At 45.5% G+C, this 22860-nt stretch overlaps 2 protein-coding genes across 6 annotated transcripts in view; one reads left to right on the forward strand and one right to left on the reverse strand.

Annotated features, from left to right (window-relative positions):
* The window catches only part of LRRC8C (leucine rich repeat containing 8 VRAC subunit C), a 29743-nt gene extending 14706 nt beyond the window's left edge, over positions 1–15037 (reverse strand). Inside the window, exons 1-3 of one of the 5 annotated variants that reach the window (XM_084527377.1) lie at positions 5589–5855; positions 3083–3142; positions 2526–2738 (exon numbers count right to left, since the gene is read on the reverse strand). The gene's annotated coding sequence lies outside the window, so the exon portion shown is untranslated. Of the gene's footprint in view, positions 1–2525; positions 2739–3082; positions 3143–5131; positions 5507–5588; positions 5856–8784 lie in introns of those variants that run through there. The other 4 variants (XM_084527378.1, XM_084527376.1, XM_084527380.1 and 1 more) reach the window with 4 other exon arrangements.
* LOC311440447 (uncharacterized protein) overlaps positions 1–22860 on the forward strand; it is a 378092-nt gene that overhangs the window by 322765 nt on the left and 32467 nt on the right. The window lies entirely within an intron of this gene.

The following is a 22860-nucleotide window of genomic DNA, read 5'->3' on the forward strand; positions in this document are numbered from 1 at the left end:
TTGAAAACTGAGTATTTGGAAATACAGCAAAAAGGTCGCACGTTGCCATTTCTTCAAACATGATGGGCTACTTTTTGTTCTGTTGATCATATCAGAGGTTTTCATAGGAAGAAATACCATCATTTGGAAGAGATACAAACAAATGATGCTGTTGCTTAAACATAAATCCCACGTTAAGGAACTGGAAAGTCATTAAAAACAATCCATTTGCATCCAAACAAGTTATTTTTAAGAGACATATGTTTACTGTATCATCAAACAAACCACTTGACATTTGTCTTCTCGGGGGTGAGGCTGGCAAGGAAACCTGGCCAGAAGGAAGGACAGAGCATGAGTCAGGCCTCCCATCAGACTTGGCCATGGACTCCCTGCCTTGGGCACGCCACATCACCCTGCCGTGCCTCCAGCTGCAAGCAGAAAGGTGCCTACTGCCTTTACTGGGAGGGGTGAATACAAAATCACAATATATTGCTTTTTCCATGTCTCTGCAAGTGATTGAGTCTGAACTCACAGCAAGCCCAAACTCCTCGGCAGAGCCACCAGAGCTGCGCTGATGCTACACGTAACCACAGCCGCTGTTAGGCTGCCACGCGGGGAGCGGACAAAACACAGCCAACCCGTAGGATGCGTTATTCCTGCGCCCAGTTTGGTGGCCCTACAGCCCATGCCCTGCCCAACGCCCGCAGCCAGCACTGCGGGTTCAGAGGCGACAGTGACCTCCCTGTCCCTGCTGCGGTGCCTGGGGAGCCACTCCCAGCCCCGAATCCAGAGCTCGGAGCATACCTGAAGAATGTAATGAGCAAGCGACTTTAATAATTGCGCATCAAAGTATATACTGCAATTTCCACCTACACATCCAGTAAGCGCCGCCTTGGCGACAGCATCCCATACAATACCCTTGTTGTTTTAATTGAGCCTCAGTCCTTTTTCATGCATTACACACCAAGAATACTTCCTATTGTCAGCAGCTCTTTGACTTCTGTTTGGCTGGACTGAAGACAAAAAAAATGTCCAGGGCCAGATTCTGCCAGATAAAATCTCAGTGGAATTGATAGCAGCTCTTTTGTACCACAGCACTGTGTGGAGGTCTAGCTTTGCTGAACTCTTTGTCCAAATTTAAAGAAAAGTGAACTCTGTATATTTCCATGTGATACTCTCCACTTTTTGGCTTTGACAGTCACATTCTTAGTTTATCAGGGCTATCACTCAAGGCTAGGCCCCTCTTTCCAGAGCTGCAAAACGTTCTTAATGCATGTGAAAACCTTTAACAGCAACCCCAAGAGCAAGAAACTATCCAGAAAGTACTATTTTAGTACTGCTGAAATACGTCTGAATGACCGAGAAAAGGAAATGCTGATCAAGTTTTAATCGAAGCTACAGCAGGCTTTCCACAAACACTTACTGATACACTCAGATAATGAAGACAGGAACCATGTCATAGGATAGAGAATATTACATAAACTAGTGACAGTCATTGTCAAAGGAATATTCAGGGACTCCAGGCTAAAACAAGTGCTGAGAATAAAAAATGTTCAGATGATATAATTAAAAGTTAATTCCTAATTGGGACATGAAGCACAAAGGGTCCATTCTGAGCCTAAGCAGCTCAACCATCTGAAAAGTTAGTTAAAAACTTTTTATGCAGTGATTGAGCCAAAAACATTAAAGAAATGCTGCTTTCATGATTTGTGAGACTACTTCGCATAAGGGATCTTTTCTGCTCCTGCTCGCATGCTACACAAGAGAGCTTTCTAAACTTTGCAATAGTCTCGTAAAACACGAATCCCCAAACGCCCAAATAAACATGTGGGTATTCTCAGCTCTGAAGCACAGCTGATGCATTTTCCTACCCCCTAACCATCCTTTGTGACAAAAATCTCCAACAATGAAAACACAGCTCAGTCCCACCCGCACTCCTGAAAAAATGGAAAGACTAACATATAGAAAGTCAAGCATGGTATGATCCTTGCACGCTCAAAGGTAAGCATGAACAGCTACAGAACCTGACTTGCTACTCACGCAGGAAGACTTTTAAAGATCACAAACCAAGGTTTGGAAAACCAGAGCTACCTGCCTAAATTCTTTACCAGACGTTTTCAGAGCAGCGCCCAGCCGTGGCCCACTGGAGGGATTAGCTCGAAACACACTCCATCAGAAGGCCCACTGGTGCCCCACAGAACAAAAGGCTGTATCCACTGAGCCCCAGCTTCGCCAGATCAAAGCCATCACACGGGGCTCAGACCCGGCTGCGGCATGCGGGGCCCTTTCTGACAATACCATCCACGAACACCCACTTCGCCCTGTGTGCTCGCATGAGAGCGGCCTGCCACTGGGACTACTGCTCAGGCATGCACACTGGCAGCACTCTCTCAGAGCACCGAACTGCTTCCTTACAGCAACCCGTGGTCCCGAGCTGCCGCAGGGCAATGTGAAGCCGGCACGTGTCAGCCCCCCACAGAGCAGCACCCAACCTGTGCTCTGCTTCACTGCCAGCTCCAGAGCAAGCATGCAGTCCGAGCTCCTACCTTGTTTCCAATGGTGAGCAGACAAAACTTGAAGTGTTCTCAGCACGTTAGCAGTCTCATTGCTGGCTTGTTGAATTTTGGATTCCCATCAACACAAAGTCACTGGGTGCTGTCGCCACTGAAGGGAAACGTGGGCTGGTGTCTCGGTGTTTTCAGCAGAGCATCCTTTAGTCCAGAATTTGAAGTTGGTATACAAGGCCCGGTGCTGCTTGCCTAAGGGTCAATGGAAAAGTTGAAAGTTGACTCCAACAGAAAGAAACATGCCTTTTATATCACTCTGCAGGAGCAGGCTCTGCCACCCGTTCTGGTTCAGACCCTGGGGATCTCCACACTCACCCCAGCAGCAGTGCCAGCAACTTTCCAGGAGAGCTGCGGCATGCTGCCCTGCAGGGGGCATTTCTCTCACCACTGACACACCAAGAAGCAGACCCTGCACATTACTACGAGCTTATCTGAGATAACACAGCCAAGAAGAACCCAGAACTCCAGCTTAAAGCGGGATTCTCCCAAACGATTAGAAAACACACAAAGCACATACATGGCACTGCCCTACCTACCCGATCAAACACTTGATTGCAAATCAGCCCTTTATGGAAACAGCTGACACAACCTCCACACTGGAAAAAATAAAATAAAATAAAAATAAAAATAAAATAAAAATAAAATAAAAATAAAATAAAAATAAAATAAAAATAAAATAAAAATAAAATAAAAATAAAATAAAAATAAAATAAAAATAAAATAAAAATAAAATAAAAATAAAATAAAAATAAAATAAAAACAACACAAAAAACAGAGAAAAACCCCACCATCCCGATCCAAGCTTCGAGTCTCCAGATGATGCAGCTGTAGGGTCTGTCCCGTGCCTGACCAGCCACTGCATCAGGCACCAAAGGAGCGTGGTGTGGGAAGGCTGAGCCTGGGGCGCCAGCCTCGCAGGCAGCCTGAGATGTTGTGCCTGCCTGGGGAGGGGGCAGCACTAGGCCTGCCCTCTGCTGCAGTGGGAAGCGACACAGCAAACGGCACTGTCACATCTGCCCAGGGAGTGAACCAAACCTCCCATCTTCCTCAGGGGACAGAGGTCTCAGGAGCACAGAACCCAACCAAAGCCATCGTGCTATGGCTTGAGCTTGCACCAGCGCTGGGTTGCATAGAACCGATGGGAGCACAGCTCAGGGATGAAGCAGAGGGAAAAGTTTCCATTATGTCAAACACGTAAAATCCAACACTGGCTAACAGTCTCCTGACAAACTGTTTCGGAAAGAGAGAGGCTTCTTTGCTGTACTAAGATTTTGGGGGAAGTATTTTGGAGTTCCTGTCTTTTTTCCCTGACGTACAACATTTCCTCTTCAGGCGGTTCTTTACCACACGCCCTCCTCCGCTGCCCTTCACAGCTCCCCGGCAGCAAGGACAGGATCTTTTCACTCAGTTTTCTCAAGATGGAAAAAAAAGCCTGTAAAATTAAACTCTAGCTCCTGCTATTGTGAATTGTTTGGAGTACCATTGGAGATTTTTCACTTCCTGCAGCATTCAAAGAGGCTTGGGCTGGGAAATGCCTTTTTGGCAACAAATCGGGGCCACTTGAATCAATGCTAAGAGGTCAACGGACAATCAGGGGAACTGCTGCTCCCAACAGCCTCCGGCCCATTTTGTTTCGGACCCTGCGGTCACTCGGGTGACCCCGATGCCATTTCACCTCCCTGCCACCAGCTGTGACGCTGCCCCACTCACGGGCAGAGCCCTTACGGGGGGCCTCCAGCCCCAGGTGGCGGCCCCGCCGCAGGAAGCAGCCCGGGCTGTTGCGGGATCCGGCTGCCTGATAGCGCCGGGCGCTGAAGCGAGGAACTTCTGTGGAGCTCAGGAGTCTCCAGTGCTGGTCCTCTCCGGCAGCCAGCGCTGGCTGCGGCTGATGCTGGGCACACAAAGTAATGGATTTTCAGGGTTTCTGTCAGAAAGTTTCTTCTTGAAAGTTATTCCAACAGTAAACGAGCAATTAAAAAAAAAAAAAAAAAAAAAAAAAGCCACCACAGAACGGTGTTATTACTGTAAAACCAACAGCAGGGCCTGTGACTACCCAGACGGGAGGAAAGCGGCATCACCGCTGCCACACGTTTTAGCAAACTCAGAGTGCAACTGGAAAAGGAAATGATTCAGAAACCACAGGTGCTCTGCGCGGGCTGCTGCGCCTCGCCGGCAGCCCTGGGCACAGGCGAGGTGCCGGGAACCCGGGGCCAGGTCGCGGGGCCGGGAGCGCTGCTGGGCCCGGCTCCGGGAAACAACGAGAACGGGAGCGCTGCCCCCGCACTGCTTCCACCGCGCCAGAAAGAAAAGTAAAAGCGGCTCTGAAATCGCAGGGGGGAGGGGGGACGCGCCCCCTCGGCTGAACAGCGAAGGCGTTTTTCCCGTTTTCCCCGCACTGCCATCTTTTCTCCTTCCCCCGCCACCTCGCAAGGCAGCCCCCTGCCCCCGCGGGCTCTCCTCCGGACCCCCGCGGGGCTGCGGCGCTGCCGGCAGCGATCGGCACACGTGCGTGGCGAGACCCCGCCGCCCAGCGACCCCGCGCCCGACCCCGGAGCAAGAGACAGCAAAACCCCACCGGGCCGCACCTCATCTCTGCACATTCCCCGCTTCCACGCGTTTTCGTCCCGACGAAACCCCACCCGATGCATCCCGCAGCCTTGCCCAGCCTCTCACCGCGCTCGGCCAACTCTCCCCGGCGAGCTGCAGCGGCTGCTGGCGAGCACCCGCTAGGGCAGGGCGAGGCGAGGCGGGGCTGCGCTGCCCGCAGCCGGTGCAGCGGCACCGGGACGCCCCCGCTCCGTGCCCCCGGCGGGCTGGGGCGGGCCGCGAGCCCCCAGCACCCCCCCGGGGCCCCGCTGCCTGAGCCGCGGGGGACGAGCCGGCGGCCGGGGTCCCCCGCAGCCGCCCTCCGGGGCTGCCCCGTCCCGGGGCGGGCAGCGCGGAGCCGCCGGGGCTCGGCATCTCCCCGGGGCCGCCCCCGCGCAGCGGCGGGCCCGGGGCACGGAGCCTCCCGGAGCCCACTCCCGGCGCCGCGGGGCCTACCTGCCTGCCGCCTCGGCGCGGGGTCACGGGCGGCGGCCGGGCGCTCACGCCGCGGTGCGGAGCGGAGCGGTGCGGAGCCGAGCCGAGCCGAGCGGGCCGGGCAGGGCAGGGCCGGGCCGGGCGGGGCCGGGCGGGGCGGGGAGGCCGCCGGCAGCCGCGCTCCGCCTTCGCCGCCGCGGGGCCACGTCTCCAGCCCGCGGCGGGGCCGCGCCGGGCAGCGCAGCCCCCTCGGGCCCGGCCGCGCTCCGCCCCGGGCCCCGGGAGGGGGCCGCGCCGGGCAGGGGCAGCCGGCGCCTCCCTGGGGGCGGCCCGCGGCGGCGCCGGGTCCCGGCGCGGGGCGGGCGGGAGGGGTCCGGCCGCGGGGCGGGTGGCGGCGGGGGGAGCCGGGCGAGGCCTCGGCCTCCGGCGGGGCGGCCTGGAAAGGCTGCGAGGAGAGCGGGCTGGCAGCGCGCTGCCGGCGGCCAAGCGCCTCGGAGGGTGACAATTGGAAACACAAACTTGCAGCCGGCGCCTCCCGAGGCGCGCACTGCAGGCTGCTGCTGCGAGGGACGGGTGCCCGGCGCTGCCAGGGCAGAGTCACGGCTCTGGCAGAGCCGGGCCGGGCCGGGCTCAGCATCAGAGGGAGGTGCTTCCTTTTCCTCCGATGACTTGCCCCGAGCCTTAGGGATAGCGTGTGTATGCCCTCAGGGACACGCAAATATGTAAACACGGAGAAACTCAAAATATATAACCCCCTGGGGGGAGTTAATGGAAACAAATAGGCCATGAGGCATCCCAGCTGTCTTACTGCACAAACACTAACTGGATCAGGATGTGGACCGAGGGACTGCTGCAGGCAGCTCTGGCTTCGCGTCCTTCTGAGCCATCTGCTCCAGGGGCTGCTGAGGGCAGGCGTAGGTTCCTCATCTGGGAGCCGCTGATGTGATGTGTAGCAGTGGAAGTTCAGCTCATCACCCGACCGATGCGTTTAGTTAAGTGCTTTGCTGCGCAGAGCTGCTTCCCTTGGCAGAAGCCCCCGGTTGGGCTGTGTTTTCTGAGGAACCTCAAGAACCAAGGGGCTGAAGCTGGCACAACCCACTTCTGGCCCTGTGGAGCCGCCTGCCTAAAAGATTTCCGCAGTAATTCACCATTATATAATTTTAATGCTTGTCCCCAGGCACCGGGGGATATGGCAGAAGATTAAAACAAATGAGCAAGATTTCCATACGGACAAATGCACTGGGTTTCTTTTTTTGAGCTAAAGAAACCGTTACCGTGACTGCTGCATTCATTTTCTTTTTATTGGTTTCTTTCCATTACTCTTAACTCCTGGCAGCAGCTTAAGAGAATCCCTCCCTGTCCTGGATGGTTTCTTCTTTCAGCCATCTGCAGTTGTTCTGTTCACCCTTTCGTCATCACTTAGCTCATTTAATCTTTTCTCATAAGCCAGTCCCTCCCGTTACCTAATCACATTGCTGCTTTTCCCTGAAGTCCCTCTCGGTTGCTCATTTATTTCACAGTGACATGGTGGCCAGTAATCCTGCCATTGTTAACGTTTCCTGTTGTGGACTTTTGGGCTATTTTTGTTCGGAGTTGCTGATGTACTCTGAGGGTTGAGCTAAACTTCCCCAAGAAGAATAATCACAGGCAAGGTCACTGATACTGCAACAGAAAAGACAGTCCACGGATAATTACACCCAGTGGGTTGGAGGCTTAGTGCACTTCTGCTGCGCGAGCTCTTGGTGGGAGAAGGCCCAAAATTCACATCTGAAATTAAACACTCCTTTGCTACCTGCAAAAAAATGTGTACTTTATTTGGAAAGTTCCCCCATTGTTTTAAGGCCATCCAGGCAGTTGAAGCCTGAAGTCCTTTCAGTGTCTTTATTTTACTGAAAGCATCATTTCTACCACAATGAAACTGGATTCAACCACTTGTGTGACGGCAAGTTTTTGCTTGCTTTGATTTCAGATAGCCTCTTTGGTTTCCATTGACACTGAAGGAATGTGGGACAGGCCACCTAAGAAATGCCATTGCTGCAGACTTTGTGTATTTGCCTTTTTTGTCAATTGGCCTATTCTATCATTCATATTTTACAAATTCCGGAAGTGTTATTGCTGCTACTGTGTGCTGCCTCACAGCATTTACACTGCAAAAAAAAAACAGTGCAGCGCTGGTTTGCGCCGAGTTAAACCCACAGCCGACCAGCCGGCTGCAGGGACAGCCGGCACCGTCAGCACTCACCCCATGCAGCTACCCATGGGCTGACCCCTTGGCGTGATCCAGGGTCAAGGTGCACAGCGCCAGCACAGCATCTGCAGGGATACTGCCCCACAGTTCCTATTCCCCCTCAAAATCCCCAAGCCTCTTGGCTCCCAAGAGCAGCCCTGAAATTGGGGACAAGGGATGGTGACACTCAGAGCTTGGCAGATCCCATCTCCCCTCAGCCTCAGGAGAGAAACTGGGGCAAGAGAACAGAGGCCAGAGTGCAAGAGCTTTGACTATACTTGGAAACAGACCCACAATGAAAATGCTTTCCATCAGTCATCTCTTTCCAACAACTGTTGAAAACAGCATAATCTGCTAACACAGAATGCTAAATTGCTTTCAGACAAAGTACTGAAAAATTACTTGTGATTTAACTCGCGTCCAAGCTGCATGCTCTGACAGCTCAAGTGCTTCTCAGCTACTTGAAGTTTGTCAGTTTATCTTTTCCTCTACTTTGTTCTCCAGATTTACATTTTAACCCCTCTCCCTCCACAGCAATGTTTTTGAAACACGATTTTGATTTTACACCACCATATGCTTAAACAACAGCAATGTCCTGGAAATGCAGACTTTTAAAATAGATCACGTGGATGCTATGGATTGAATCCAGGTAGGAGAAGCAAAGCTTCAGAGCAAGGTGAGTAGTATGCTACCATTTCTTAAGCCTGCAACATTTTTGTTTTTTATTTCATATATTAACAGCCACTTTAATCAGAAGGAAAACACAAAGGATTTTTAATCTCATGGACGCTTTTGTTGTTCCTAAGTACAGAGGAGCCACATTCAGCACTGCTACAATTACAACGAAAGCAGTACAATTATAGCAGGGAAGAATTCAGCCTAACTAGTTCTCTGTGAAGTGCTGTATTGACAGCATGTACCTTGTATTGTTCAGAAAACAGAGAGCAGAAGACATGCCAAAAGAAATAGGACTAACTCCCGTTTTCTGACCTTTGGCTGAACTGGAGCTCCTGGATTTGAAAGGCGCTTTACCTCTGTTAGGCTTCTGTTTGTTAAGTTTTCTTCAGTGATCCGTCTGCAAACTTCTTAAGTGGGGAGCCGTGCAGCTACGCTCAGTACACCTACTGCAGCTCTAAGCCACCAAGCCACGTGCTTCACAGGATGCAGCATGTTATCATCTAATTTTAGAGGTGACGCAGTGAGGGGGGTAGCTCACACAAGGCAGGAGGGATGGAGCCCAGCAATCAGAGCTCAGAAGCAGCACTTTATAATTGCTAAACACTGCTATCCAAACAGTGGCTGGTTTTATTACTACCAGTGCATCTTCATTGGCATGACTGAATAAGCAAGCAGGAGCAAGGACATCTTCTGGGGGAGGATTTTAGGATGAGGGGTAGCTGGGGCAGTCGTGACACCTTTGGCTGCCTGAGGTCCTGCCCCCTCTGACACTCCCTGCTAAACTGCTCTAGGTGGTCTCACATACATACTGGCTTTTTTTCTTTTCCTCTATGGGCACCTTCTCTTACCCTCATTCATACATCAGATAGCTTAACTCAGGTGATCACTTCTCTCTTATACTTGGTTTCCTCAACAGCCTCCTATCCCTCACAGAAGCCAAACCACGATGCTCACACTGCCAGCCTGCTTGTAACCAAATTAATGCATAGAATATAAATTAGTACAGAACAGCTCGACTTAAAGGGGAGTGTCTGTTTGTCAGAACGGTGACATACCCTGACTGGTATCCTGGTTGTGATGCCGTATGGGACTGAATCACTGGCTCCATGGCACACTCCCCTGGTTTACATCATGGAAAGAGGTAACAAACTGGCAGTTATGGTATACTCTGCATCATGCTTTGTGCTTGGATCTCTCAAAGATGAACCAATTTTTTTCTTGTCATTAGACCTCAGCTTGGATTTTTTTCCCTATGTCCTCCCCCCCCCATGAAATTCCACTGCCAAACTACTCATCTTTTTGTCCACTCTCTTTCAACAGTTATTTGCAGATCTTTTACTGCTAGCAAATCTGTGTCAATAAATCAAATTAAAAACAAACAGCGTGCGCTTAATGAAAATATCATCTTACGCATCTAACAATGACGGAGTGAACATTTGAGAAACAGGTCCCTAAACGTTTGTGGTATTTTAAAAGACACCTCAAAATAAACAAAAAGAAATGTTTATTGATCATCTGGAATTTTTAATTTCCTATTTTGCATGGGAACTTGAGTAATCAGACATATGGTATGCTTATTAGCCAGGAAAGGGTCAGGATTAGAACAGACTCTCAGAATTAGAAAGTACTAAAATATAGCAGCAATCTTGGCTGCCTAAACTTCAAATAAACAATGCTTTGTGTTAATCGCTGGAACAGATCAACACTGAGAAAAAAAAAAAACACATGACTAAATGATTCCTTGAAATTTGGTGCCTGACGGGGAGAAGGCTTGGTAGACTGGGGATGAGCTAGTCAATTTACCTGCAAAGGTGATTAGCTGATACAGACATAGCTAATAAGGAACAAAACGTGAAGTTTTTTTTGGTGGTTTCTCTGTGAGCTCAGGAGCTCTAAGAGCCATGGGATTCTGCATGGGATGCAGAAGTGTCAGGTCAGATAAAAGCAATCACATCTTGGATTTATAATGCCACTGAGATACTAGGCACTAAAATTATGTTCTGGCACAGTGTGGAAGCACAGCTCTCAGGCCGTCCTGCTGCCAAAGGAGGCACAACAGAATGAAAACCTCGCCATCACGCTAGCTGGATGCCAGCGATTCTTCAAATCAGTAGTGTAACAGCAGAAGACAGGTCCCAACGTTTTCCTGCGTCATTAGACGAGGCCCTCGCACCGGATGAACGGATGCATGCTTTGCTGCCTACATATGACACAGGTCCAGGCCAACACTACTTCAACAGAGGAAGCCAGCATACATCCTGTCCTGGGCCTTGGGCTTGTTCATCACTGACAGTTGCTTACATGGAATGCATCTGACCCCACTCCAACTCTTAATGTTCAGACTTGCCCTTATTTCAGCGCATATGGTAAAGAGGTGTTCTTCCCTCTCTTGTTTTTCAATTGCAGTTTTGAGCCTTGTACTTTACAACAAATCAACTTGAATCCAACTCTTAGGAAAAAAACAGAACTTAAGTTCACAATTTCAGCTCTGCCTATTTCACGCTTCTTCAGGAGGAAACCAACCCAAATGACAGGATACATCATTGCTTCAGGACTTCTTTGGTGAAAAAGCCCCAGTGGGCAGTCTCTGAAGAGGGTGACTGCACAGGAAAGTGAGCAGCATTAGGGAACTTGTAACGGCCTTCTGACATGAGTGGGCATCAATTACAGCAACCTGTGGACAACTCGAACAGCCAGTCCAACCATTCAGTTACCATACACAAGGCACGCAGCTTCTTTTTCATTTTCACTTTCTCCAGGTTGTTAAAGGTTGGCTCGCCACTGGAACTACACCTGATTCAGCTACTTCAGCAAATGCACGTTCGAGTCTGTCTTTACTTCTAGAAGTGCTTTTCAGTCCTCTGGGCTCTGGCTACGAGCCATTCACACAGTTGAAAGCGTGCAGTCCAAAGGCTTCGTTCTTCCCTTCTCACAGCTGTTAACGTTCCTGGTGGATGCAATTTGCAGAGCTGTCCAAACAGTCCAGGTTACACTGCCAGAAGTTTGTATCTGTATGAACAACTATCACACTGAAGTATTTAGAGTTCAGGCTGTGTGTATGTGGATGCACACATGTATGCTTACTGAAACAAGCCTGCATGCAGCTGAGATGAGAGAGAGGATTGCTTCTTATACCACAAACATAAGGAGATGAATCCAAGCTAGCTGCTGATTGGGCTGTATACAGTAAGATGACTCTTTGCTCAGCAAAAGGCTACAGATGTGTTTGTACTGGAGACCTTTAATAGCCAGCAGACTACGCAGTAGACAACTTCCCCTTTAGATTGGCTAGTAACAATTTAAGAAAAATGCACAGTTCAGTCTCTATGTCTGGCTTTAACTGCTGTATGGCATTTTTAGAGCACTGTATATGACAAACCTTCCAGGAATCCCAAACACAAATGGAAGCTCCACTGAATCATTTTAAGCAGTTGAAGAACACCATCAGCGAGGCCACACAACTGTGTGGAATGTGATGGATTTCCAGGAATAGGACTGTTTCCCGGAGATTGTGTAGAATACAAGCAGAACCAGGGAACAAAGGTAACGCCAATGGTCTCTGCACTACAAGGCTATTTTAGTTTGTGAAAAGAAGAATGAAGAAAGCATATTTTACCAGAGTAACAGGAAGCCTTTATGTCAAAAGCAAACCATGAAATAAAACAGTACAAAATGATCTCAGCATAAGATGTTAGCTGTCCGTGACTTCATCTTATGAAATCAAATCCATTTTTAGCTTGAACTCACTGTTAAGAGCTCTACGTAAATGCTTCCATCCAGCAACAATAAAGGAGTAACTGGTGGTTGTTAGATATGAGGACAGAGGCAATAATGCTATATAAACAGGTGAACTCTGCAGTTCTGAAAGGAAAGAAGAATAGTGCATCTGGGGGTGCAAAAGCAAGAGGAGACATGTCCATTCAGGTTCATGAAGAAAGCCGTTCTGATGCCTTGATTCATGCTGACTCGAAACTACTCTGAAGTGGCGGCGAAGCAGAGCACTGTCAAAGAAAAGTACCACACAGCATGAGCAGAAGTGTGGCCTCTGGATATAACGAATACAAACCTCCCAGTTCAAGCCTTCTGCTCTCTTCCTTCAAGAAACCTCTGCTCCAACAAGCTGGAGGGAATCTTACTTTCAAATAAGGTCAGTCTCAGAGGTGTGTAAATCTAGTACATTTTCCACCCCGGAAATATTTGCTTCTCAGCTTTATCAAGTGCAGCTCAGGTCCTGAAGCTGACTACTGGTGAGTAAAGATTGCAACTTCTAATAAGGAATCAAGTCTTAGTGATATGGTTTAGTGGAGGACTTGTTCGTATTAGGTCAGAGGTTGGACTAGGTGATCTTGGAGGTCTCTTCCAACCTAGACGATTCTGTGATTGTGAAGCATCAAATCCAGGTGACTTCATGCTTACTGCACAGTGCTTGCATACTACAATTTCTGATGGTCTTTTCACCATATACAAAGATGCCTGTTTTTCTGTTGTTACTTTTTGGATCCACACAGAGAGAAGCAGGAATATGAAAACCCACTTACAGGAGTCCAAGGATATGCAACCAGTTACGGAAAGCTTATTGATGTTTAAATAGCAAACAGTGACATGATACTACAGTTACTTTTCATATCTATGTATTGCCAAGAACAGCCTGTGCCCACACAGTTAAACTCCCTTATTGCCACCACCAGGACTAAAATCAAACTACCAGCTGGCCTGTGCCAACCAGAGCCACGCTTGCATGCAGCTGCAAAGGATGTTAACTGGGCCAGGGTTGTGCTGTGGACAACATCACAACTTGCAGCATGGATATAGCAGATGTGAGTGCTTTGGCTTCTGCCTCAGGCCTATTTAGCTTACCCATGCACACACACATAGCCTACACAGCTGCAGAAATAGTTGCAGATATAGGAGGGAGCGGAAAGAGGGCAGCAGGGCTACCTCCCTCTGCTGTGCCATCAGTTTGTGCCAGCTCAAACTATGCAGGGAATTTCAGCTTAGCCCTGCAACAGCATCATATGACAGCTAAACAGCCCTCCCCCAGACCTGCATTCAGAAGAAACACAGGTGTCAGTCTACCAAAGGTGATGCACCAGAAAATAGGAACAAACATTTCTCCCACCAGCACCTCTGCTTTGCCATCACATCCACAGCATCTCTCTGGCACAGACTTCAGTATCCTCATGCCTGTGCAACTCCCCCCATTCAAGGCACCACCACGCAAAGATCCTGAGCTAGTCCGGATGAGCTGGAAGCACTGCCTGGCACAGCCCACGGCATAGCTTATGGCCCAGAAGCAGCAGAGGTGCATTAGCTAAGAATGAGAAAGCAGGGCACAGCACCCCGGTTAGAACGGAGGGCAGTTTGCATTCCCACTCCTGGCAAGTCTCTTGACTACAATTAGGAAAAAAACAACTATAACAAAAAAGTGTTTGTAAAGTACTGTTTTTGTTCTTTTCCTTCCAGTGTAAGAAATGCCAGCTTAAGTTCCATAAATTTTTCAGGAACACCACACTTTTATGTGGTGTAACAGGAACACAGTAAATTATGAGCAACTTTACAATAAAAGGAACAGCAACAAAAACCCTGCCTAGGTAAGTCCTTGAAAATTACACTCAGGGCCACTCAGGCAACCTCATTCTTTGCCTTTTTAGGCAGGTCAGTCCTCCCTTCTCCCTCAGTGTTCTTCTTAGACCTACCAGGGAAAGTTTTAAGTCAAAAACAGATTTTGTATACAGAGATGCACACCTGAAACTCTAATCCATGTTCTCTGAAAAATGTTGCATTCTTCTACCTCTTCCACAATTCATTAGATGTGGAGTGGATGATTTAGCCCAGAGAATACTGCATTCATAACAGACAGTTTCTGCAGATTTCTTAAGATGAAGACTATTTATATCATATTCTCATAGAAAATGAGGTAACAAAAAAAGCATTAAAATAATGTGATTTGTGTCATCCCCTTAATAAATACTGAGTGTACTAGTTGATTTCAAACAGATGCAACAACAGAATAGAAATCTCAAAAAAACTGATTTCCTTTGAGTTGCATGAAAATATGCAACTGGATATGTAGGGGACAAAGATCCTGCAAGTCCTCCAGCCAAGAAAAAGCCTGCAAGATCAGAACACAGCAGAAAATCTGGAAGAGGGAGGTCACTTCTAAATACTCTAACTATGAGGAAATCTTCAGGGACACTGATCTGTAGGCTAGGCTTCTTTCCGCTGCTTGTTAAATGATGCAGTTCTGGGCTCTTCCTCTCTGATTTCAATTTTCTTAACTTCATCCAGTTATGGAGCAGTAAGTCAGAGACTTCAGAAAGAGCCTGCATGCTTTTCCAAGCTAGAAACAGTAAAAAAAAAAAAAAAAAAAAAATCTTAAAGAAGGAATGCAAAGAACACTTCTGCTTTTGGGATCCCCAGGAGTTCTTATGATGCTGGCATTGTGCTGAACGGGATCCCCGGCTACATGTGTTAGCTGGGAGACCCCACAAATCTGACACACAGCAACGGCCTCAGAAAAACAGTCTTCTTCACTGCTCTGCCCTGTTGCCTTTGTCACTGTTCCAAAGCACTCACCAAAAGCAACCTCAGGCTCAAATAAGCAACAGCCTTCAGCTCCCCCCCACCCCTCCTTGCTCCTGCTATCCTTAAAAAGCCCACACTGTAAGAAATGACTGTCTCCTGTCTTTACGCTTTCTCTTAACCTCGAGAAGTGGCAGAATCAGTAACATCCTGTCATGAACATCTAACATACAGAAGCATGAACTGCTACCAGACACTGCCTTTTAATTGTGTGAGTTAATGCTCTATTAGGAGATGATAATGTTGACCTCTAGTGACTAGTCTGGGGATACCTGGTGACACGATTACAGCAAAATGTTTCTGCAAGCAGCTAGCCAAAAATTTCACTGAAGCTGGCACAGAAAACCATTCATCCTCCTCAGGCAGATGAGTAATTGCATGTCCCTTTGATGGAACAGAAACCCCCAGCTGAAACAATGAGCCCAGAAAAGCTGCTACATAGCATAAATTATGCATGCACAGATATATTTGAATACAGAACAATGGTGCACAGATGCCTTCAGCTGTACAATGGCTGCAACTATGAGAGAAAAATGCACTCAGTGAGAGGACTGGACAAAGCGGTCCCCAGAGACAGACACTGTGGTATAGTTTTAGAAGAATATCAAGGGTGAGGAGTCAGTTAAGGAAGAGACTTGACATGAAACTGGTGGATTAAATACATTTTCCAAAACACAGAAATGAAGCAGGAGGAGGTAACTGTGACTTCCTGTAAATAAGCAAGACAGCAACGGAATGCTTCTGTTTCTTACCAGAAATAACCTATTAGTAATAATCTGGAAAAATATTGGATCTAACAGAAAGTAGTTAAACATAAATACTGGACATCAGCAATGTATACACTTGTTTTTTCAATCTCATCCATTCTGCATAACAGGACTGCTTAATTATGTTTGAAAAATCATGTACAGTATTTTATGCTGCACATTCATAATAAATATTAAGAAGTCCATAAGACAGATTTCTTTGGAAGTTACTCAGATCTTAGCCACAGTTTCAAAATAACAAGTACTCTATTTCCCTACTACTTCAAAAGAAACGAAGAAAAACACTCTTCTCAGGAAAGCCATTCCAAGCATACCAAGGAAACAGCAGATTTTCAGGAAAAAAAGTTAAAGAAAGGATTGGGAAGGAGAAGACACTCCACACTAATAACACAGCAGAGTAGCATACTGACTTTACAGCAAAAGGAAACGTGAGTAGTATGCTTACCCGCAACAACTGTGACATGGATTTGAAGTAGGGAGAAAATCTAGTTCCTCACAAATTAAAGGTAGCTGTTTCCCAATGGAAAATGACTTTTCCCATTTTTTGGAGAATTTACACATTTAATACAACTCTATTTATAGAGCTTAACATACATCTTAATATCACTGTTTAATTCTCAGCTTGCACTAATCAACATCAAAACAGAGTAAAGACAACCTGCCAACAAAAAGTAAACTGAAAATACACATCTTGATACTCAAATACATAACAGGTTTTTTTCAGCTATTTGGGTATTGCATTTGCTTTGCGCACAGTGGTTAACTGGCAGCATGAAGATGAACTGGTGCTGCTGTGTCCCACAAATGGTTTTGCTCCATACTGCAGCAACTTGAAATCTGGGGTGTGTTTACATCCAAATTTCAGAAAGATTCAGAAATACATTGTTCTGTATTCATATTTCAGAAACTTATAATTTGGATCTTCTTAAATTATTATTTGCATTGAATTTACTAAAATATTTTAAAAACTGTCTTTTCAATGAGATCGTCCATGCCTGGAAGCATCCTACTGTACCAATTCAGTCATGAGATAGTGCCGACAGAGGGAGACAAAGAGCAAGCTATGCCTCTGGCTGCATAAAGCACAGGTAGGACGAAGTTTTACAATGAAATGCTTTATGCAGTAAATAACATTTATAAACAAAAGAATCTGTAATTTAATAAGGGATTTAAAAATGAAACAAGTGAAAAACAAATTGCTAACAAGCAAGAGCACAAAGTAAATATGCACACAGTTTCTCTGCAAACAGTTGTTTTAATTTTCTGGGTATTGCTGATTACTTCTGAACTCTTACCTAGCAGCTTAATTTTCGAATTTTAATAAACAGTTATACACGCATACCTTATATGGTTGTGCAAGTATTTGTAAATACCTACAATCCTTTTGTGAGTGTTCCTCAAGGTATAACCTCTCAGCTGGTTATATTCTCAGCACATGTAGCATTTGGGAGGGAAAGGCAAAGACATTACTTAGCATATCCAAATGCATCAGGTCACTAGCTGTGCAGGATGCACGTCCCACACTTTACTAGCAATCCAATCCAATATCAGCATGTACAGCTCATGCTAAAGCTCTCTGACTTTGTAGCATATTACTTTGGCTGAGAAAGAATTAAAGTAAGTGTTACTCCCTTCCCATTGACCTATGGACTTGGGTAGTGTTAAATAAAGAAGCTACTGGTTTAATCTTATGAAGATGGCAAAAATAAAGCCATTAGCTAACTGCATGCTAAGAATGCAAACTGAGAAATGCTCACATCGGGAGGGACTCAGCCCTTTAAAGCTTTCCTCTCCAAACAGAATTCCCCTCCACCCACCCCCACCATTCTTTGCCAGTTCGGTTCCTACAATGTGTACCAGGCACAACTTCCAGAGAAGTACTGAGTTTGCCTCCCAGTCTGGTTGTTTTTTACTCAACGTTCTATACTTGGAGTCTACGCTACTTAGGTTACAGTTCTACCTACAAACAATCAAAACTCACATGAACTGGCACAGCCACCAAAATAATCAGTCCTATTGTGCCCCTCCCAGCTCCTTCTCTTGTGCAGCACAAGCGTGAAGTAAGCAGGTGAAGTAAGCAGCAGCTGGACTCAGAAGCCACAGTGATTAGCATCTCCCTGCCCTTGACACAGAAACCAGATCACTGTTTACCTAGGCACAAAGATGACTTTCACTGACACCTAGAAGCTGTAAGGGATTCCTTTGTCCTATGCAATTATAACTAACACTAAAACTCACTCAAGAATGGACCATTACAGAGAAAAGGCAGGGTTGAAATCAACTTGCACACAGGTTTTCCTTAAATAGAGAATTCTGAAAAATTCAAAAGGGATATCGCAATTTGAAGGAACGAACTCAAAGCCTTATTGAACATACTAGACTTCTGCATCACGACTTTGTTGTTTTCCTTTAAAGAAAAGGTGATGGCTTTTTCCAGTGAAGGAAGATCCCTGAACCTTGACTTGTCCTATCCTCTAGTTCTGTTTTCTTGAGTCTGCAAGGTACTAGAGCAATACTCCAAGTGAAGCAAATGACTGAGATCTTGACTGATTAAGCCTGAAGTCTTAAAAGACAGCTTGTCATGCACTATTTGCTGTTACATTGCTGACTTGAGTACACTCAGTTCCCGTGCTTTTTCTTCTTCCCCGTCTGCCCATTGCTCCAGCTTCTCACTGACAGTTGTGCATTTCCAACATAAACATCTTTGATATATTAAGAACTAAGTGAGGGCAGCATAAAACATGCAGAGCTTTTCATCAAAATATCTGAAGTACCACTTACTATTAATTTTTATTTGTGAGCTAAACTTAAAAGCCTCCATTTTTAACGTACATAACGTAACTGTATTGTAGCCTAGAGAAACTAGAACCTTGATGGAGAATTTCATATTCCTTCACCCACTGCATACAATGCTGTGCTTATACTCTTGATATATCCATGTAAATGAGCAGAAAATCATTCCTTCTTCATAAACCACTAAAATTATTAAATCCAGAAAAATACGCAGCTATAGTTAAAACTCAGTGAATTTAGAACTGAGTTTGTACCTAAAGTATATCAAAGTTTCCTCTGAACCAATGCAGGGAAGAATGCTATCAGTTAAGACTAGTTAGTTGATTTATTTCTCAAGCTAGCAAAACCACACACACTTGGCATGAAGAGAGATTTAAAACAAATAAGATTCATGTGTCCTTGCCTTTGACATTGTTGCTTGTTTCTAGCCATTTTTAAAAAGAGATAACTGTTCCCCATTTCCTTTTCATGCATGTGTTACGATTTATACCCACAGAACAGACAGAAAACAAATCATTGTTTTACAAGCTCCTTTTATCAAGGCATCTTGGAGAATAACAAGGGTTATTTGAAGTAGTATGAATACCCTGAACTCCCACTGACTTTGGGTAGGAGTCAAGCTCATTCACATGAGCAGTTACTCAAAAACTCAGCACCTTACAGAGTAAATCCCTGCATAGCTATCAAGTTACTTCATGTGTTTTTTGTAACAAGACAGACTGCTTTGAATAAAAACAGGCTGTGTCTCTCACCAGCCAGAATAAGGAACTGATTCAGGAGTAGAAGCATCTTGCTTTACAACCAACTATCACAGGTTGCACACCTTGATTGGTCTGATTGCTTTCTCCTCATATTCCTAAAGTTTTATGCAACCATTGCAGCCGAGGTAACTGAGCATGTGTCATCCAATGGGATTATTTCAAGACATGCTATTTATGAATTCTTGATAAGTTTTAAGTATCTTTTATGCTTATACTTTCCACTTCATTAATATCTTAAAGATATTATTAAAATAAAAGAACATATTCAGTATATTACTGTGTGCTAGACATGCTTAATACTAGATCCAGATTCAATGTGCATGCCCCTGAAGCCAGATACATATGTGCATTATAGCTCACCCACAGAGGGCATTACCATTTGGTTGTAAGAAAGTACTACATGTATAAGGAGCAGCAGCAAAGCATGATTACTTCGCAAGCAAGTGCAAAGCTGCACCCTAAGCAACCATCACAATAGGAGGTTTTGTCCTTATCCCATTTTGCTATTGACTTTGGTGCCTATCAGACTGTAGCAAGATAATTCAGCTTGTTAAAAGAGCAGAGAACTAGCAAAATAATTAATGTTTTGCTGCTACTGAGACTGCAGTGAGTTCGCAGTGACTGGCATTTCTACAGACCTCCACTACAGACAGCTTTCATCCTTGCACACTTTTCAAATACTAATTCTGTTAGTTGCTTTACAGAGTATTTTCACAAGAGCATTTGTTCTGCAATGGACAGATATGAAAGTATGAGTGGAAAAGACAAAGGAAGTTTTATCTGTCGCTTAGCAAAGAGCAGCACACTGTGGTACAAAATATAATGAAAATGGATTGAAAGTTATAAGAGGTAGGACAAAGAACAGATATATTCACATAAGTGGAGGAACATAAGGAAGCAACAAGACAGAAGCATAACAGCTCAATTAATAAACACACTGAACTGAGTTACTGCCTAAGCCCTTTCAGAAGCCAGTCCAGCCCTGGAGCGGGCTGCTACTGCCCCCTCCATCACCTACGCGTCCTGGCAGCAGAGGACAGGGCCAAACTCTTCGTGTAACGCCAGGACGGCGCCTCTCCAGACACAGGAATTCCAGCAACATTGCCATGTCCTACAAGCGCACAGTACTGTAGTATTACTGCTTGATGCTTCCTATCTGTCAGCTACAATCCCCCCTCTGTTGCCAGTCCACATTAGCTGCCAATTTCATCATGACAGCAAGCAAGCTGCAGTCTCTGCATCTCAATTGAAATTCGCCTTCTGAGATGCACAAGCTACTGCCAACAGCCTCCACTAGGAACTAAACAGTATGCTGCAGTGACAGCTCCTGCTTTTAGCTGGCAGAAACAGCCAGATTGGAACCATTTTGATGCTAGCTGGAAAACATACAGAACTATTCACGCCACTCCCCCAAATACCCTACACACAGAGAGCCCCAGAGCAAGTGATCTGAGGAGCTGGAAACCCCTTAGTTTACTGCTGTGAGTGAAAGGGACCCCTTCAATATCCTAGATCTCAACTAAGATATACAAATTCTCCCATTGGGTGTGAAGGGTATCTGAAGTGCAGAGCTCAACCCTAGGGAACAAACAAAAAAGAACAAATCAAAGCTAAAAACACAACTTAAATGTTCAGTGCTAGTTTAAACACATTGGTATCCATTGATTAAAATATGGCTGATCAGGAAAGCGAAACTGAACCTTGTCTGAAACCATTCCACCGTAAAACATCCAGCATTGTTCCAGAAAGCCTCAAGCACTACAATAAAGCCTGTACCACTCTCTGGGAAACAAATTGCCATGATTGGGCATTTGAGGAACTTGTTCAGTCAATAAGGCTGAATAAAGTAAGAACTTGGGCAATTAGTGATCTCTAGAAATAGCCAGAGCTCCATAAAATCTTTGATATGCAATCCATAGGATGCCATGCACTGCCTTCTGATTTCAGGATTTGGGATCAGGTGCCTACTAGTAGATTCTACTTCAGTTGGTCCCATATTGCCCTCTATAACCCCAACATTTATTGGGGTGGAAAGGGAAGAGGGAAAGATTTAATTGTAAGTGATTACAGAGAGAACTTCGACTCTCATTCTGAAGATGGTAAGTCTATATACCAATGATGATGCAAGTCTACCAAAGGCATTAGAATACATATAAATTCCCATGAAGACAGAATATATGGATCTGAAGAAGCCTGAAACAACAGCTGAAAGAAGATTTGTTGATTTTAGTACTGCTATCACCATCCAAGAAAGTAAGCTGCGTGTCATTTTTTATTAGTTATTTAATTTGACCTCCAAGAAGAAATAGAGATAAGTCTGTAAAACTGGCTAGGAAGGTTCTTATTTTGAAAGATACACAGCTAGCACTTGAACATGTAACATCACCTGCATGGTTTGTTTATTTTTGCCTCCTTCTTTTCAAAACAGAAGAGCCAAACCATAGTTTACCACCACCAAAACAAACAAACAAACAAACAAACAAACAAACAAAAACCACACTATCAGGTACCATCTTGTGTTTCAAGAGATGCTAGAACCTCAAACTCACAGAATACACAATACTTAAAACATATGCATGGCTCACTACATGCAGCATTTTTTGGGGGGGAGAAAAAAACAAGCTGGGAAGAGAATCATTGCTTTCCCACTTCTGTCAGTACAAGTCCAGGCTGTATTCTGTATTTACCCAGCTCCCCAAAAATCAAACTGAGAGACTTGCAGTGATTCTGTGATTAAGACAAAAGTTTAGTTCTAATTCACACAAGAGTTTCTCTCCTGGCCCAGCGCATGAGAACTGCATTGAAAATGGAAGAGCAGAGTATCCATTTTTTCCACACCTTCCTGAAGCAGACATGCCTACTAGGCACATTGATACAGATAGCTGGAAGCAAACTCCTGAGCTTTGCATTAAATGCAACATCTCATTTAGGAAATAAAAGAACAGTTCATAGAATTGTAATGCAAAAAAATTTAATTTTTTTAAAAAAAGCATTCGCGATACGGAAGGGCACAATACAAAGTTCTCAAACAACACAACACAAACAACTTGAAAAGCCTTTTTTCGATTGGAAGCGATTGTTTAATACAAAGACTAGATGCCAGTACCGCTTATTGTGTAAAGCTTATGACAATGGATTCAGATTGATTCCCTGAAAACACCTCCTCTCTTTGAAGAAATACTGAATATTAAGGTCACAGCTGAAATAAATGCAAGAAATTCAGGGTTGTATTTGTCTCCGCCCTCACTTCTAAACATTGGGATTGGGTTTAATGGTAGAAAGCAGATAATAAAGGCACACTGTGGATTGAAAGCAAGGCTAGAGATTCTAGCCTTTAACCTTTCTGGCTTTTCTCTGGGTGTCTTGTAAACAAACATACAGTGAAAAAATCCAACCCTCTTAAAGTGGTGCACTTTGAAAAAGATGTCTGAATGAAAAAATGTAAACTACTTAAATTATAAAACATTGTATACTTATGCATTTTT

Source organism: Aythya ferina (genome assembly GCF_964211825.1).
Source record: "Aythya ferina genome assembly, chromosome: 8".
In the NCBI taxonomy this organism is placed as follows: domain Eukaryota; kingdom Metazoa; phylum Chordata; class Aves; order Anseriformes; family Anatidae; genus Aythya; species Aythya ferina.